Source organism: Diabrotica virgifera, chromosome 2, assembly GCF_917563875.1.
Source record: "Diabrotica virgifera virgifera chromosome 2, PGI_DIABVI_V3a".
Classification (NCBI taxonomy): domain Eukaryota; kingdom Metazoa; phylum Arthropoda; class Insecta; order Coleoptera; family Chrysomelidae; genus Diabrotica; species Diabrotica virgifera.
Genome location: NC_065444.1, coordinates 77987835 through 78006322, shown reverse-complemented (window position 1 = coordinate 78006322; position 18488 = coordinate 77987835). Strand labels below are relative to the sequence as shown.

Sequence of the window (18488 nt, the reverse complement as noted above, 5' to 3'; positions counted from 1 at the left end):
TACAAGAAGTTATATTGGTTATTAGGCAGAAGCTCACAACTTACATAATGTATTACTTTACAATGTACTTTACAAACAAATGAACTCAGTATAGTCCTATGAGTCCAAAGAATCCAAAACCGAATACTGGGGTCACGAAAACCGACCCCATTACCATACAAAGAGGGAAGTGTTAGAACTTCTACATTATTGATAATTAATCAGTCTAGTCCGTAGACTCACTCAAACCTCAAACGCACCACACCTTTCGAACTTGTGTGATAGTGATAAATGGATATTATATTATATAATTATTATATTCTAAGGTAAGCCCATTGGGAATACATATGATAATAAAGTAACAGATTAGATGAAGTATTGTAACGTTATAAACGTATCATCTTTATTAATTTATATTTAAATAACCAATTTCTGTTTGACTTTGTTTTTCCAAGTTTGAATTTATTAATTTCTTGACTTTCTGTTCCGTTTCACTATTTTTTTTTCAAAAACTAGCTGGTGCCCTCTCTGTTTTTTTTTTATAAGTTAAATTTTCTCAATTTATCAAAGACAACTAATTTAATCTCATACATATTAATTTTCTATGCTTCTGTGCTACAGTTGACAATTTCTCTTCCTGTGATTCACAAAATGGAAAAACAATGTTTTTATCAAATTTCTATTAAGTTCTTGTTTACCTGTAAAATTCATTTATTTCATCTTTAATCTCTCTTGGGGTGATTAACATTAATATTTTTTTTCATTATAAACAATAAATATGATTTAATATTTAACCAATATTCATAAACATTTTATGGTCCTTTTTATGTTTCTTCTTACTTCTATTTAACTAATTTTAAATTTAACTTATTTTAATAAATTTTACAAATTTAACTAATTTTAATAACAAACACATTAACTTAATATTTTCCAATTGGCAATTTTACTTAATTGTTATTTTTGGCAAGATTAATATTTTTAAGAAATGACAAGGAAGCTTTCAATACATTTTGATGCCTCTTATATATCTCTAATATAGAGTTTGTTATTCTAGTTTTTGGAACTAAGTAATTTCTGTCCCCCCTCCTTTTAGGAAGATTTGATCCTAATCCACACCGTCGCCGATGATTAAAACCACGTGAGAATAAACCAACAACAGCAGCTGTCTTCAAGAACACAACATGGTTGAAGACATGGTCAACATCTAAGACCTACCCACCTCATCTGGAGCCAACAGCATCCATCTGCATCCTCTACAGAAGCAAGCATTCCATCGATGTCATAAGTATCGTTCTATCTTTTGTAAAACTATACACAGAGTTAGCCTTGCGTATATTAAATATCATTACATTACTTTGTTTTCGTTATTCATATTTTCGATTAACGGAAGACGAACTTACACTTGACAGAATGAGCTAAACCGTAGTCTCCCATAATAGTTGGATCAACTACATCAACTCTTAACTCCCCAACTATCTGCGGTAGTTCTAACGTTACACATTGGCGCCCAAACGTTATTACATGTTGTAAGACGCCTAACGTTATGATATAAAATGCTGCTTATTATAGGATTAGGAGCATTGTTCCTCTAATAAATAAAAAAAAAACAATATCAGACACCCTACACCAGCCTACACTTTGTTTTATTTTCATGAATATTAAAATAGGTATGTTTATAGTTATAGTATTCACAGCATAACAGTACATACAGTCGGAAAAATGAAAGAATACCCATGAACGAACATATAAAACGCGCTGTATTTTCCTGTCACCGTGTCACAAAGAAAATTGCCCAGCTCAAGTACATGTAATAATAATTATTCCATGTACTTGCGCTGGCCAATTTTTTATGTGACACGGTGACAGGAAAATACAGCGTGTTTTATATGTTCGTTCATGGGTATTCTTTCATTTTTCCTACTGTTATGATAAGGTTGTATATTATAGTTGTTATTTTTTTTTACTTATCATCTTTATAAGTACATTTTTAATTTTTCTTTTTTTATTATCTTTCTTTTGTTATTGATACTGATGTGACTGATTTTGTAAACTGTAAAGTGCTAATGGAGCCTCTCGTAAGGTAAATACGAACATATAAAAGTATCGCAAAAAATGTTGTTTCTTGGTTCACGTACAATTTCAAACAAAACTCATTTCCTTCTTCAACACCTGCATCTCATTTTTTTCCGTGTCGTCGTTATCTGTGAAAAACATTACCTACCTTTTACTTATATATTTGGATTAGAAAACGTTTCGCTGAGACTCGGCTCGTTGCTCGTTGAATATTGCAACGTAAAAGGATTTTTGATTGACTTAATGAAGTGTTGCAAATGGATGCAATTTCTAGCACGTTTGCGAAGTTAATTGTTTGTAATATTTCATCGTTAAAATACGGTCTTCTCAATTTATTGCACTATTCGTTCAGATGTTTCTTTAATAAGCTAGTTAAGGAATATTGTATGAGGCTGGTCAAAAATTTCTCGTACCTACATATAAAATATGAAGGTATAAAGTTGATTCATTTGATGGTTTATACGAAGTTTATGTGCATGTTAGGCTTTCTAACTAAAAAAAGAAAGGCAAAATAGCTATTTGTGTAACAAGGGAGGAAAGTGCTACTTTTCCTCCCGAGAATGAAGTTTACTGCCCAACGCGTAGCGAAGGGCAGTAATCATTCAAGGGAGGAAAAGGCACTTTACTCCCATGTTATACATATGGTTTTTCCACCTTCCTCAAATAAAAGTCATTTTTTCATTTTTACTTAATTTATTTATGTAACTAACCAACAAAATTTATTAGAACTAAAACTAACAAGTAGGTACAATATAACTGTCAACTGTCAAATGTAAGTCAAATTATTAATGTAAACATTGTTAAATCAAAATAACAATTTACCGTTTTTTACCATTCTGCAAAATATAGGGTGTTCTATAAATAAACGTTAAAATGTATAGATACTTACGTAATAGAAAATAGATATTGTACAGGACGTCAATAAGTTATATTTCATGAATGAAATACCATGACGTCACTTTTACTTTTCCTCCCTAGGGAGGAAAAATATTTTCCTCCCTAGGGAGGAAAAGTACAAGTTTGCTCCCTACAATCAGGTCCGGAAAAGTATACTTTCGGTAGAGGTAGGGGAAAAAATATTTTCCTCCCTCATGAGACTTTTTTTATTCATTTATTCATGTAGAATCGGACAACTTTTCTATTTCGGAAAATTGTCGAAAGGGGACATTTTGTAAATGTAGAGATTTCTAAACTTTGGTGCGTCCTACAAATGGAGTACTATTAAAAATTTGTTAAACAAAAATAGTTATTTATGTACCAAGTCAGTAAAGTGACTCTTTATCGAACGAGTCTGATATTATGAGCCTAGCGAGCGTAGCGAGCAAGGCGAATAACAGACGAGTTCGATAAAGAGTTTTTACTGACGTCGTGCATACAAAATTTTATCGCCAATCATAAAAAACATTAACACTTACTTAATTACATCATTTTAATGAAAAAAGAGTGTGTGTACTTTGTACGCACGAAAGAAGTTATATTTCTATTATCATGATTTTAACGAAATAAATATATTTTAAACAGTTTTATCGTATTTATATTTAAATAATATACTAATTTTAATACTTAAAATAAAATACCAAAAATTAAAAATATCGTTAATAGTTACGTCATTGTTTATGAAATGTAGTTTCCCGCAGCGAAGTTGTTTTTCCCGTGATGAATAGTAGAAAATCTAAATAAATATATTTGCTAACAAGTTATCAGTACCTACATATTTATCACCGTTCTAAAAAACACCATTTGATACTATATAATATATTGTAGCGTGATTAGTGTAATTACTTCTAATTACAATAAAACTAGCGGTTCGTAATTTATATACGACTTTATTTATATAAGTTACAGACGAATTTATCTTATACACTAAACTTATTCACAAAATATGCCCGTATTTATACCCAGTTGTTATTCTGGAACAATCGACTCCCATCTCGAGCTATCGGCTTGTTCCGCCTACGTGACGTACCTTCCAGAATTCTCCGGCGAGGCCTAGCACATCCGATTACGTCATTCTCGAGGTGTTTACTGTTATACGGGGATCGGCCAAGATTTCTCTTCCGCTACACTGCTCCCCTCTTAAGATCTGAGCGTCTCGATCAGCAACTCTAAATGAAGGCCCAGGATGGCGGAATCTACACGACTCTCCAGCTCTGCATACACCCTTCAAGAAGAAATAACAGTCTACTGTCTTTGAAGGGTACGACATCTTCAGGTTCATGCAACACACAGTGATTTGTACACCAGTTCCTCTGAAGACCACTTCAAGCATGCTTCTCACAATCTTCCAATCCAGATTTTCTACTGCATGGCCTATTTTTGGTAAAGCCAAATTTTTGATGTCATAATTACACACGATTTTCTTCAAATTAGTTAGAGCACGCCATATGTTCTCGTAGCTTGGCGTGTCCGTATAAGACTTTCTGGTCACCATATACAGCAAAGATCGAGGACCATCTTCCAATCGCAGTACTCTTCCAATTTTAGGCTGCTGATTTCTTAACTCGTCCAGGCGGCCGAACTTTCTATTGAATACGGACGATATTCCTTTAGTCATCTCGAGGTCTTGGGCAACACAGTGGGCCAGAGAGACGTTTTCTGGAACACCAAACAGATCTTGCTGAACTTCTGTGGTCACGCCGAATCTAGCACTCTTTCTCGCTACGTAATTTGACATAAATTGATTAAAACTTGGCTGTGCGACATCTTTCATCTCCTGTTGGAGGACTCGTGCTTCTTCTGTTTCATTTGAGCCAGCATATGGTGCAAGACGATTTATGTGAATAACTTTTGGTTTACCGTTTGGCAACTTCTTAATTCTATATATTACGTCATTTATTTTCTTTTTAACTTCATATGGACCTTCCCATTGTCTTTGCAGTTTAGGACATAAGCCTCGACGACGTTGCGGATTATAAAGCCAGACAAGATCACCTACTTCGAAGCTTTCATTCTTGCATCGAGAATCATATTGATCTTTCATTCTGTCACTGGCTATCTGGATGTGTTGTCGGGTAAGTTCATGAATGTTGTTCATTCGTAATTTCAGGCGGTCAACGTAGTCTTCGCCTGCAACATGTTCCTCGGAAGGTCCGCAGCCAAACTCTAGGTCGCAGGGCAACCGAACTTCACGACCCAACATCAGGCAGGTTGGTGTTTGACCTGTAGTTTCATTTACGGCCGAGCGGTAGGCCATCAGGAATAAATGAATGTGTTGGTCCCAATCTCGCTGATGTTCAGATACAACTTTGGACAAGTGTTTACCCATCGTTCGGTTCATCCTCTCGACCATTCCATCTGATTGAGGATGCAGGGGTGTTGTTCTGGTCTTATTGGCACCAATCAATTTACAAACGTTTTGGAAAAGAGCTGACTCAAAGTTTCGCCCTTGGTCGGAGTGGATCTCCAAGGGAACACCAAATCGGCTAAAGAATTCTTTAACAAGTACCTCTGCAACGGTAGCAGCTTCTTGATTTGGTAATGCATAGGCCTCAGTCCATTTTGTAAAATAATCCATGGCTACCAGGATGTATTTATTTCCAGCATCGGTTTCTGGAAATGGACCTGCAATGTCGATAGCTACTCTTTCCATAGGACTTCCAACATTGTACTGTCTCATGGGTGCTCTCTTTTTACCAACCGGACCATTACCGGATGCACACAGTTCACATTTTCGGCACCATCTTCTTACATCATCTTTACAGTTCACCCAATAGAACCGTTCTCGAACCTTTTGCAGAGTCTTCGTAATACCAAAGTGTCCACCTGATGTACCGTCATGCAACTGACGCAATACTTCTGACACTTTACTTTTAGGTACAATCAACTGCAGCTTAGATTCTGTACCATCATCGTTCTCAAAGGTTCTGTACAGAAGATCATCTTTTAGTACCAGGCAATTCCATTGGCTCCAGTAGGCCTTGACTTCTGGACTACATGCACTAATGTTCTGCCAACTAGGTCTTTCACCTTGCCGCATCCAATCCAATACTCTTTTTATACATGGATCATCTTCTTGGGCGTTTTGTAACTGTTGGGGCTGCCATTGCTCATTAACTACGGTGGTTCGTCTCACGGGGCAAAATCGTTCCTCTAGTTTGGCACAGTGATTACAATTTGCACTGCATGGTCGTCTCGAAAGTGCATCAGCATTTGAATGAACTCTTCCGGCCCTGTGTTCTATCTCATAATCATATTCTTGCAGTCGTTCTAACCATCTTGCCATCTGGCCCTCTGGATTACGGAATTGTATGAGCCATTTTAGAGCAGCGTGATCTGTTCGAAGAAGGAACTTTCTGCCGTACAAGTATTTATGGAAATGTTCGCAAGCCTTCACTACACCCAGCAGTTCTCTTCTGGTAACGCAATAGTTTCTTTCTGGTTTCGACAGGACTTTGCTGAAATAAGCGATGACTTTTTCCTGTCCATCCTGGATTTGTGAGAGAACAGCTCCTATGGCACTGTTGCTAGCATCGGTATCCAAAACAAATTTTCCTGCCTGTCCCGGGTAGCTTAATATCGGTGCACTGATCAGAGCCCTTTGTAGTTGTTCGAAAGCTTTTTGACACTCCTCACTCCATGTATATTCTTTGCCCTCCTCCGTCAACTTTGTTAGGGGCTTGGAGATATTGGCAAATCCTTTGACAAATCGTCGGTAATATGTACATAGGCCAAGGAAACTTCTAATTTCATGTTTATCTTTTGGTACTGGCCAATCTTTAATTGCTTCAATCTTTTCAGGATCAGCTGTTACACCATTACTCGATACAATATGTCCCAAATACTTAACTTCTCGTCGAAACATGTGACATTTCTTCGGACTTAACTTCAAGTTCGCTGCCCTCAATCGTTGAAAGACTTCTATTAGATTCTTGGCATGTTCATCAAAGGACCTTCCAACCACAATTACATCATCCAAGTAAACCAGGCATGTTTTCCATGTTAGACCTCTTAAAACTGCCTCCATTAATCTTTCAAATGTGGCAGGGGCATTACATAAACCAAACGGCATAGCCGTAAACTGCCAAAGCCCTGATCCTATCGAAAATGCGGTTTTCTCCCGATCGGCTGGCTCCATGTCTACTTGCCAATATCCACTTTTTAAATCGAGTGTGGAAAACCAACGAGAACCGGAGAGAGTATCCAATGTATCGTCTATTCTGGGCAAAGGATAACTATCTTTTTTTGTTACCGCATTGAGCTGGCGGTAGTCGATACAAAAACGCGTTGAACCATCTTTCTTCTTTACCAGAACTACTGGTGATGTCCATGGACTGTTCGATGGTTCAATTACCCCTTGTTTGTCCATATCCTTGATAATCTCTTCGGCTTCATCTCTTTTCGCAAATGGAAGTCGTCTAGGCCGTTGTCTGATTGGCTGAGCGTCTCCGGTATTTATTTTATGCATTACTATGCTTGTTTTGCCCTTATCCTTCTTATCAATAGCAAAAACATCTTGATACTCTATCAGCATAGACGTCACTTTTTCCGTTCGTTCATGATCAAGATCTTGGCATCTTTCAATGATCATCTCAACAAGCTCCTTTGGATACTTCGCCTTCGATGATTTCTCATTGGTATTCACAGAGCAAATTGAAGCCACGGGAACACACTGCCCGATCAAAGCTCCTCTACTTAACTTGATAGCAGTTTCCCTTAAATTCATAACTCTTACAGGGATCGCATCTCGAACTTTTACCAAAGTTTTCGCCGTTAGGAACTCGACATTATCCACATCTTCGACCATCCTTAAACTTCCCTCTCGGCAGTGTCCATCAAGCATGGTCATCAGAATTTTCTCACTATTACCGGGTATGGTTACGTCGCATGTAGTAAGTAAGCGGATGACATCTTCTTTGTCGTCGTGAAAGGGCAACTCTTCACCATTGATCTTGAGAACTCCATTTTGAACATCCAATATTGCCCCCACTTTCCTTAGTACGTCCATCCCCAATATGAATTCGTCGGAGATCTCGGCAATTAATACTTGATGTTCAACTGTGGTCTGGCCAATGGATACTGACATATTAGCCTCGCCTTATGTATTAATTAGCTCACCAGTCGCTGTTCTAAGCTTTACTGTTGCAGGTGATAATTTATTGTGGTCTCGTACTACATCTGGACGTGCGATAGTTCTCGTTGCACCCGTATCCACCAAAAATGATCTACATCTATTATTGATACGACCTTCGATGTATAAGTTGTGGATTCCACCGGAGGACGTAAGGTTGACAGTTACTATGGGGGCTCTAGTTCTCGAGGTCGGCAGTTGCCCCTTGGTGTCGACCCGCTCTAGTTTTCCGACGGCTGTACGATCTTCTTACAATTACGACGAATGTGGCCTACGTCTCCACAATTCCAACATCTAGGCTCGCGTCTCTTTGGCATCTGATTACTTAATACTCTCCGTATCATTTCCTCCAGACGTTCATCGTTGTGTTCGTCACTTTCTTCAATGGTTCTTACTCTATGGCCTCGTGAAGTTTGACTAGCCGTTTCGTGTTCCAATGCAATAGCAAGTGCTTCATCTAAAACTTTCGGCCTTGCTAGTCGTAAAGCTTTCTGTAGTTCACTATCTTTCAGCCCATTGACGAAGGTGTCTACTGCAATTTCTTCTAAAACGCTGTCTGGCACCTCTGGATAAGCCAACCGCACCACACGAGCCACATCTGCTTCAAATTCTTGCAGATTCTCACTTGCTCGTTGACTTCTACTTCGCAGTTGTGCTTTGTATACTTGTTGTAGATGGGCATCTCCATAGCGTTTTTCTAGACGAGTGAACAAGGTCTGGTAACAATTTTCTTGACCCTTAGGAATTGATCTTAATATATCTGCAGCATCACCTCGCAAAGCAGCAGTCAAGGAAACAGCCTTTTCCTGTTCGGTCCAATGATTGGCGGTCGCAATAGTTTCAAATTGTCTAAGATATATGGACCAAGAGGACTTTCCATCGAATGGTGGTAATTTGAATCTCATATTATGCGACGTTTCGTCTCTCGGTAGTTCATCTTTCACTACCGGATCTAACGCTGCTGCATTAACTGATGGTTGTACTTTTGTATCGGTTATCATGCTCTCTAGTTGTTTGATCTTTTCTTCTACGGTCTCTACACTTTTCTGCATCTTATCGAATGTTCTAGAAACTTCTTCAAATTTCTCGTCATTCTGTCTACAAACGTCTTTAATTACTTGAGAAACACTTTCAAATTTCTCGTCGCTTTTTCTACTAACTTCTTCAAGTTTCTCGTTGTTCTTTATAGAAGTTTCATCGATCTTTTGAGAAATGGTTTCGAATTTCGATAAGATCGCTTGTTCTGCTGATTGGAAGTGGAACGTCTTTGGGTCATCTCCATTCTTCTTGAGGACTTCCTCGAGTCGTGATTGTAGGACTATCTTGAGCCCACTGCTGTCCACGTCCCGTTCCTCTAGCTGTTCACGGAGCTGTTTTACTGTAAGTTCTTGTAGCAACATCTTTGGTCGGCACACACGTACTTTCCAAAAGTCTTTTAAAAGTCTTTACGAATACCGAACAATCAACGCACTTTAACTATTCCCGACGAATAGAGTCCAAAAGTCTTTTAAAGTCTTTCCGAATACCGAACAATTAACGCACTCCGGTTATTCCCGACGAATAAAGTTCAAAAGTCTTTTAAAGTCTTTCCGAATACCGAACAATTAACGCACTCCGGTTATTCCCGACGAATAAAGTTCAAAAGTCTTTTAAAGTCTCTCTGTAATTCACTTATTTATATCGCACTAAGTTAACCGAACACCGACACCAACTGTAGCGTGATTAGTGTAATTACTTCTAATTACAATAAAACTAGCGGTTCGTAATTTATATACGACTTTATTTATATAAGTTACAGACGAATTTATCTTATACACTAAACTTATTCACAAAATATGCCCGTATTTATACCCAGTTGTTATTCTGGAACAATCGACTCCCATCTCGAGCTATCGGCTTGTTCCGCCTACGTGACGTACCTTCCAGAATTCTCCGGCGAGGCCTAGCACATCCGATTACGTCATTCTCGAGGTGTTTACTGTTATACGGGGATCGGCCAAGATTTCTCTTCCGCTACAATATATTTGCATTAATACGAAACTTAAAAGATTTAAGAATTCTTTTACTTTTACACGAAATAAACATTTCGTATGACAGTGACAGTAATGACAGAAGGCTCTTGCATGATGGCTGGTTTTGATGTTTAATCGATAGTTGTTAGCAGGCCCCCGCTACTATATGTGCAAAGTGCGCAAAAACCCGGGGTCCAAAATTGTAAAAACAATTGAAATAAAAAACAAACAAAAAAAAACAAAAGTTAATTTTAAAATAAAAGTTGAAAAATTAAATAGGATTAGGTATAAATAGGAGAAAAAGATGAGAAAAACAGAATACTTCGGTCATATAATTAGAGGTCCTAAATACCATCTACTTCACCTTTAATACAAGGAAAAGTGGAGGGAAAGAGATGGATTGGTCGAAAGAAACTTTCATGGTAGCGTAATATTAGACAATGGTGTGGAACCACAGTAGAAAAATGATTTCTCGAAGCAGCCGATAGAGAAAGGTTTCAGGGACTTGTAAGCATGATGATGGCCAGCGTCTGCATACGGCACCTAAAGAAGGAGAAGGTATAAATACGCACGAAATTTTATTATGTAGTATATTATCCAGTTACTGCTTATTCGTATGTGAGAGAACATGTCAGAAGTGAGGCATTTTAATTTATTTTATTATGATTTTATTCTGTTTGTTTCATTTTGATAGTTTAGTGTACAAAATAATAGTCCATTTACTCATGGTTTTTGTTGTGCATTTTAAATAACTGCTTGTATTGACGTGAAATTTGGCATATGTACACAAAGCTAATATGCCAAAGAAAAAAAGTGATATTGTGCCCAGAGCTTTTGCCTTGGAAGTGAGTTTTACCCCTTCTCGAGGGTGAAAAAACATACGTCCAGAATAAGTCCATAATTAGATAAATTGACTAATTCTAAGCAACTTTGGTTTAATAGATTTTTTTCACTTCACAGACTTTCAAAGTCAATACTTTTTGAGTTATTTGCGTGTGAATATGTTCATTTTTCAACAAAAAACCCCGTTTTTCGCAAATAACTCAAAAAGTATGTATTTTATCGAAAAAATTTATCTTAGCAAAAATATAGCTTACAAAAAAAGTGAAAAAAATGGTGTGTATTTATGAAGTCTGTAAACCCAGTAAAAGCAGATTTGCAGCTAATGAAAAGTAGGTTCTTATTCGTCAAATTACAAATCGAATATTTCAACGTAAAATAACCAAAAAATGAAGCACTTTTTGGGTAAAACTCATAAAAACTTTTTTAAAGTGTTTAAAAAATCTTTATTTTTGTTTTTTAAAAAAGTTTTTAGCATCAAAAGTAAGTAAGTTACGGTCAAACTAAAGTTGTTCTCTTATTTTTTTGGTAAAAAAATTAGTAAAAATCACCCCCTAATTAGCATCCCAAATGAAATTAATCGCTACTAGAGTTGCACTAGTTTGACTTGAATGTTTGAACTTGACTTGAGTTTGACTTAATTTCAAGTCAAACTCAAGTCAATCCTTCTGACAAATAATTCAAGTCAAGTCAAACTGGTCAATTGTAAAGGTTTGAAAATTCAAACTGTTTGTCAAACTAGTTTGAAAGAGTTTGAAAAATAATTTATTTAGTAGATATACTGTTTTGTCGATATTGACATGTCAGTTGAAAATTAAGATAAGAAAATTAATAATACAATGAGTGCCACATAAAAGTATCTTGATACAGGGAGCAATTATAATCAAAATAGGGTAAATTTTTTGAAAATGATTCCTGTATGCTTAGAATTGCTTGCTAGCAAGTTTCGTTTTATCGATATAACTTTTTCATATATGAGTGTTACTAGATTAAAACAAAGAATTCGTTGGATAGTTTTTTATCATACCAAGTGCAATTTAATCTACTTTGGAAGCTTTCAAGTATTACGTAACGCAAGTTGGGGGAGGGGGGCATTTAAAACGTTACGGCGCATTATACGGGGGGAGGGGGTTACAACAGCACGTTACGTAATATTGTTTTTTAACTTAAATAAAAAAAACTACGGAATCACAATCTTCCACCTTTTCAACTTTCGTTTATATTTTACATAGAACACCGGGATTGTATTATATTGCCCCCTCACGCTTCGCTCATGTTACAATAATACAATAGTATTCAAGTGAAAAAATCTTAAAATTTGTATAGACCAGATCAAGCACAGTAACACGTGTTTGCAATAAATAGCTGGACCTTTCTTCACAACAAAAGATGCAAAGATACAGATGGGATAAAGAGGTTGTAAGAGCTTCAAAAATTGCGTTTCGAAATAATTGAACGGGCCCTTTTACAAAAATTTATGAAGGAACAACAAAATATTATATTTTTGATAGAGTAGGTTTACTAATTTTTTTGCGATTTTGCAATGTCTTCTTAAAGAATTAGTTCACTAGTAGTATTTATTTGTCATTTTATAACGCTGTTCTTTATTTTTACATAATACAAGTACATATGCAGACTTTTTTCTCTTAATTTTTGCACTAGGGATACCTTCAAAATCAGACTCAATTTGATCTGGTACTTATTCTGAGACGAAAAATATTCAGGTTCTGAAAGCACACACTTCAAGACGAACGTAATAAACAGGCCAAGCATATACTTCTTAATAATATGAACTACAAACTGTTTTGTGGAGTAGCAGATTCAGACCTATCCAAATAAGTCAAAACAAAAGTCGGTACGCTCTCAATTAGAATTGGAAATAAACACGTTGCGCAATATGATATTCAAACTTCAAACTGTTTGAAGAAGTTTGATTTCAAGTCAAACCCAAAGATATTGAAATCAAGTCAAGTCAAACTTTTTTACAAAAAAAGTTTGGTTTTCAAGTCAAGTCAAGTTTGTTGAATAAAATCAAACTAGTTTGACTTGATGCATCTCTAATCGCTACCGCTGTACCATTTACTTTATATATTTATTGTTTATATAATCTGTAAGTTTCATCGGTTTCATCGGTAAGTGCTCATTTTTGAAAATATTTGGTTTTAAATAAAAATTTTTAAATCTTGAAAAAAGTTCCTTATTTTCAAAATAACTGAAAAATTATTAGTGATGCCCAAAATCTCAAGCAGTAAAAAACTGTAGGTTTTGAATAATTTTCTGAATAATTTGGATTTTTGTTTTCCTCTAAGACAAAAATATGTTAAGATATGGCTGTCCAAATTTGCATAGGTACACTTGTGATTAGTGACTCGTTCAAGCCCTTTTAACAAAAACCTTTAAAAATAAGCACTTTGAACCGATGAAACAGATCAATATAAACAATTCATAAGTAAAGTAGCTTGTGGTGAAGAGTTAATTTGGGATGCTAATTATTGGGTGTAACATTATTTTGGGCGTAACTTACTTTTTTTGGTGTTAGAAAATAATTTTTGGGTTATTTCTCGTTGAAATATTCGATTTGGAATTTCACGAATAAGAACCTACTTTTCATTAGCTACAACTTCCTTGTACTGGATCACTATTTTACTTTTCACTTTTTTATAAGCTATAATTTTGCTACGAATATTTTTTCGATAAAATACATACTTTTTGAGTTATTTGTGAAAAACCGTATAAAAACCTTTTTTTTTTATTGAAAAATGGACATATTTACTCGCAAATAACTCGAAAAGTATTGACTTAGTGAAAAACTCGATAGAAAAAAAGTTGCTTAACATTAGATATTCTATCCAATTCCGGATTTTTCTTGAACGTATGTTTTTTCATCCCCGAGAAGGGGTGAAACTCACATCCAGGGCAAATCAGGCATCGGCACAATACCACTTTTTTCTTTGACATGTTAACTATGATATGGCAAATTTCATGTCAATCGAAGCGGTTCTTTAAAATTCGGAGGTTTTGCAATACTTGACCGTGAATGAATGGACTATGAATATGACTTCTAAAGTTCAGTTTTTTGCTTTATTTCAAGCACCTACCTACCTACCGTCAAAAAAAAATACATAAAAAAACATGATCCAAAATGCCTTACCTTAAGGGGCGCCAAAATCTTTTTTTTGCACACAGGCGCCAGTAACCCTTCTGGGTTACTGGCTGGTAGGTTACCTGGTTGTTAGGTATCAATATTGAATACCTAATTACTAAATCTGTAAAGTTTTGATTTATGGTTTATAAATATAATTGCAAAATACTACAGAATTTCATTTTCTGACATAAATTTAATTAATAATAACGTAAATTTTGTACAATATTTTTAATAATTAAAGTAAATAAATTTTAAGGTCACTCAAATAAATAATCCATTACTGCCATCGACCACTTACATTCAGTCTCAGTTAATTTGATTAATCGCTGCAGGTAAAGTAAAATTCTTGTTTCAGTACAATAAAGTGTTACTTTACTGCCGCAAATGGCGTCAAATGAGTACAATAATGAATGACTTTAGTGACGGTTGGCGATAAACAATATTACCAGTTAATTGTAAATATTTTTTCCACCTACCTCTACCGAAAGTATACTTTTCGGGACCTGATTGTAGGGAGCAAAGTTGTACTTTTCCTCCCTAGGGAGGAAAAGTAAAAGTGACGTCATGGTATTTCATTCATGAAATATAACTTATTGGCGCCCTGTACAATATCTATTTTCTATTACGTAAGTATCTATACATTTTAACGTTTATTTATAAATCACCCTGTATTTTGCAGAATGGTAAAAAACAGTAAATTGTTATTTTGATTTAACAATGTTTACATTAATAATTTGACTTATATTTGACAGTTGACAGTTATATTGTACCTACTATAGTTTATTTTTTAACCAGGAGGAGTAAACTAAAAAGACAGATTCACACCCAAGAAAGTCACTAGAATAATAACCAAATACATCTTCTTTTTTGGTTGATCTAGTCGACCCTCAACGTTAATCCATTAAATATTATATTAAATTAATACGTCGCTAAAGAGTTCCAAAAACAACTGCTTTTTATATAAAAGCAGACTAACAATCTAAAAATTAAACGAATAACACAGAAAACACAAAAATCGCCGATATAACTTAATTAACCTATGAAATGTCACTAGTGTCAAAATTTGATAAATGTCATTAGTGTCAAAATTTTCTAACAGTGGAGTAAACTTGCCTGAGGTTGGACCAATTACAAACAAGCAATGCAGCGCGGTTAATTTGAATCACTCCTCTTGGTTAAGAAACAAACAATAGTTAGTTTTAGTTTTAATAAATTTTGTTGGTTAGTTACATAAATGAATTAAGTAAAAATGAAAAATGACCTGTTATTAATTTGAGGAAGGTGGAAAAACCATATGTATAACATGGGAGTAAAGTGCCTTTTCCTCCCTTGAATGATTACTGCCCTCCGCTACGCGTCGGGCAGTAAACTTCATTCTCGGGAGGCAAAGTAGCACTTTCGTCCCTTGTTATACAAATAGCTATTATCAAACAATCCTCAACTCAGTGGACGAGATCGGTATATTCGCGGTGTGCAAGTACTTGGAGGCGATACGAGAAACGATCGTGCGAGAATAGCGGAGAAATATTGTAACTTTCTTAAATAATTCATTGTCAATTGAAATTGTCAAATTGACGTATATTTCATATCTACTGTCAATGAAGAAGAAAAATTATATATTGCTCCACAATATTGATATGATATGCAATTATTATATAAAGGTAAATGTAATTAATTGTATTTTGCTTGCATTACTGCATTTTAATAACTAATTTTATTTACTACATACAATAGGGAACTTGCATAAAATTTTAAATTCGAAAAAACTGTTATAAATCACAACAGAACATAATTTAAAACATGTATCTGTATCAAATATTAAAAAGTTTTGTTTGGTTTTCGTTTGGCCCCTAAAGATGATTAAAAATTCAAATTAAATCAGGGGCCCAAAACGCGTCGTGACGTCATTCGTTTAAATTATGTTTATATTCTTCCAAAAAAGTAAACAAAACTTAAAATTAGACATTATAAACGTCAGTAGAAAATACAGTTATGTAACCTCACAAGTGTTTTTGATCGTTTGAACTATTTTAAATGTCATTTAACAGTGTCAGGGTCAAAACGAACGCCAAACCTAATAGGGAACTTGCACATTTTTTTATTGCATAATAATATTCAGAGTCCTTTAAAAATAAGATTTCCAAAATTTCACGCCTTAAAACCTCATAATAACAGAAGTACAAATTTAAAATCTATATATTTTTTTTTGTTTTCTGGCCTTGGTTTAGAGAACCTTTAGTCAATTTAAAATAGTTCAAACGATCAAAACACTTGTGAGGTTACATAACTGTATTTTCTACTGACGTTTATAATGTCTAATTTTAAATTCTGTTTACTTTTTTGGAAGAATGTAAACATAATTTAAACGAATGACGTCACGACGCGTTTTGGCCACCTGTTTTAATTTGAATTTTTAATCATCTTTAGGGGCCAAACGAAAGCCAAACAAAACTTTATAATCTTTGATACATGTTTTAAATTATGTTCTGTTGTGATTTACAACGATTTTTTCGAATTTAAAATTGTATGCAAGTTCCCTATTGTTTACGTTTTAATAACATAACCTGAATCTTATTTTTTCTTATTACTTTTTTGGACTATGGCCTTGACAATTATCCAGCAACCAGGACCATATGATTGGCCAATATAATTAAAAGTGCGAATAAAAGTGCAGAGCGAAGAAAACAGGTGTCGCTTTTCCGAACTAGCACGGCCCCAATAGAGATCAAAGGTTGAATATCTGGTGGAGTAGTCATGGTATCATAGTCATGGAATCAATGGTACCGATCTGGCTGTTATTAAGAAGCAAGGGTTGAAGAACTCCTTTATAGAATAATGCTACTGTCTTATCCACGTCAAGAGAGCATAAACTAGAGTCGGACCCTTTTTTCTATTGTTTTATTGCAATATTTGAGTTGCTTCAAGAGATACTGGTATCATCAACAATAGAAAAATTTCTTCCATCGATTTTTAAAGTAGTGATGTCATTTATAGAGACAAGGAAAAGTAGAGGGCCCAATACTGAACCTTGTGGTACACCACATACAATGTTTTTGAGCCTAGAGTCAATATCATTTGCTCTAACCTAGTGTAAACCGAGATAATCTTGAGTTTACTGAATTCCATAATCAAGGTCCTTTTGGGGGTTCTGTGGCTGATGTATTTGATATCTGGACAATGATGTTTTTCAGTTTTTCATTTCTATCAGTATCTCTTGATCACTTTTGTTTTGACAATAATTTTGTCACTATTATCACACAATGCCCATGTTCACTACACTGAAGCTTTCTATAGTTCGATCCTTCCATAGTTTAGGGCAGTGGTCGGCAAAGTGCGGCTCCGGAGCCGCAAGTGGCTCTTTGGCTCCTTAAGTGCGGCTCTGGTACAAATATCCACGGAAAGCACAATAATATTTTTATTAACAAAAAACTTGGTAGGGAAAAATTACATCATATTTTGACAAATTAGCATTTGCAATTTTTAGCATTTGTAAAAAGTCCTCTTGATACTACGATAACTGAGATGAAGTTCCTTTTGAAATTGACACTGGTAGCTTTGAAATACAATTGCTGGATTTCAAAAACAAGGAAGTAGTGGTGCTCTAAATTCGAAGATATTTGTGTTGAATTGGAAATATTGAAGAAGAAAAAATGTGATCTTGGAAATAGAAGACAATATGATCAACTTCAACTCTTGGAATAGCATTTCTGATTCTTACGATCAGCTGAAAAAGCTCGCCTTTGATGTTATTTCTCTTTTTGGTTCTACGTATCAATATATCAAAAAAATTTAATTTGGCGCCAAAAATTAAAAAAAAATGCAATGTAGAAAATAAAAATCCTACAAAATGGAAGAAAATGAAGTTTCTATGGAGATTCGAAACAAAAATATTGCCAAAAAACAAATAAACACGTTTTAATTTTTTGGGGGGTTATGAGCAGGGCCAGGGGTCTAAAAATTGAATACTTTTTGATGTAAAACATGGTATTTTTACTTTTGGAATATCGCTGAGGCAATTTTCCCCTATCTTAACGGGCTAAACCCTATAGTTTTAATTAGTTTACTACTTATTTAGTGTAATAAAAGTTCACTGAATAAGCAGATTTAGCTCCCAATTTTTTTTCAATTGTATAATGTTCATATTTGGCTCTTTGGCTAATAAGTTTGCCGACCACTGGTTTAGGGTGACCAAATCTATAAGCTTAAAAAAACGGGACACATCCAAAGAGGGTTTGGGCACAATACCCTCCAGCAAAAGGGGGGTCCGAGTAGCCTACATAGAGACGTAATGTTATGAAGTTAATTTAGTTTTCTTACATAATACTGCCATGCTTAACTTTCGACTCTCTACTTGGGGTATTCAGTCTGTTCG

The 18488-nt window shown here is 35.1% G+C and overlaps 1 long non-coding RNA gene across 1 annotated transcript; it reads left to right on the top strand.

The window, feature by feature from the left end:
• Nucleotides 1–217: 217 nt before the first annotated feature.
• On the top strand, nt 218–1332 carry LOC126880117 (uncharacterized). The gene is made up of 2 exons (XR_007696423.1): nt 218–305; nt 1073–1332. It is a non-coding gene; the product is annotated as an uncharacterized LOC126880117 (long non-coding RNA).
• The last annotated feature ends 17156 nt before the right edge of the window (nt 1333–18488 follow it).